Consider the following 1,843-nt stretch of genomic DNA (forward strand, 5'->3'; position numbering starts at 1 on the left):
TTTCTCTTAGGTAAACACTGAAATCAGCTGTTGTGGATTCATCAATCCCACAATACCAATAATTATTTTCAATCAACCCGCCTCTGGGAGATACAGCCAATCACATCCAACGATCGGTGCACGCGTGGCCGAAACCATGGAAATAGAAAAGCTTAGCTCGCGGTGTACTGCTGAGTCCTGTGGTTGCGTCTCTTGCTTTGTCAGACACGAGCTAATTATAGGCTTTTGTTTTTCTCTATGGTGACAGGCTGATTACAAAATGCTGTGGATGAGTCCTTGTTTGAAATGCATCTCTTTTCGCTTGATTTTGGAAAGGTTTTTGTACGTTGCTTAAGCACTTATTTACTATTATTATCGTAAAGAATATAAAGTATTAAAGTATACACAGCTGGGAAGTAGTGCCGTCCACTGCACGATTTTATTGAGAAAATTGACTCAAAAGTAAATTTAAGGACAGGTCAAATGTGTGTACAAACAATTTAAGCACATTTGAGTCACTAATTTATCATTAACAGTTGCTACATTAACAGTTTTAGTTCCCATTCACAGCCACGTTTCTGTCAAGTGCTCAGGAACCAGTATTTACATATTTATTTCACATCCACTGGTTTCCAGGACACATACAACAGCTCTCAAAGCATCTGAACAGAATAGATTAGATAAATACACTGAGGTGCTATCATAACACATGCACATTACCCTGTGGAAACCCAAGCAGGACCTTTAGTAAACCACAGCCAGCAACAGAAGCAAAATGGATTCTGTGGGGTCCTCCTGATAGCACAATTGGTACTGATGATTCAGCACTGGATAGCAGAGATTAGTATAGAGATGCTCTTGTGTTAATCCTAATAGTATAAAACTATTATTTTTGTGCTATTAAAATTAGCCTATTAGGAAACAGCCTTATTTAATATGTTAACAGCTATTTGTTTTTTTAAAAAAATATGCTGCATGGGGAACTGCACTTTTAAGCACAGTACAATAAGCCTGACATTTTTTTAACTTAGAAAAGAAACCACTTGAGTTCAGGTAAAAGCAGTTGCATCCACGTTCTCTGTTGTTTCGGATTAGTTTTATAATATTAATTGTTTTTCTACTTGTCAAACAGAGCCACAATTGACATTGATACAAACAGAACAAATAAGCAGCCTGTTGTTGAAATGGCAATATATTTTGGCATGTACTGTAAATGGATGCCAGAGCGTAGGGCCATCGTTAGCAAATAAGCCTGCAATATAGTTGGAAGGAATACATGACCATAGCACAATTCCTTCAGCAAAACAGGCATGTGCATTTGCAGTTAAGACCAAAATGGCTCAATAATGTTATCAATTTTGAGACCATTCTTCTGAGTAATGCATATGAAATGAATCAGTAATGTTAGTGACAGGAATGCATATGAAATGAATCAGTAATGTTAGTGACAGGAATGCATATGAAATGAATCAGTAATGTTAGTGACAGGAATGCATATGAAATGAATCAGTAATGTTAGTGACAGTAATGCATATGAAATGAATCAGTAATGCTAGTGACAGTAATGCATATGAAATGAATCAGTAATGTTAGTGACAGTAATGCATATGAAATGAATCAGTAATGCTAGTGACAGTAATACATATGAAATGAATCAGTAATGCAGTAATGAAATGAATCAGTAATGTTAGTGACAGTAATGAAATGAATCAGTAATGTTAGTGACAGGAATACATATGAAATGAATCAGTAATGTTAGTGACAGGAATGCATATGAAATGAATCAGTAATGTTCGTGACAGTAATACATATGAAGTGCATTAGCAATGCTAGTGACAGTAATGCATATGAAATGCATTAGCAA

The sequence above is a fragment of the Polyodon spathula genome, chromosome 30 (genome assembly GCF_017654505.1).
Source record: "Polyodon spathula isolate WHYD16114869_AA chromosome 30, ASM1765450v1, whole genome shotgun sequence".
NCBI lineage: Eukaryota > Metazoa > Chordata > Actinopteri > Acipenseriformes > Polyodontidae > Polyodon > Polyodon spathula.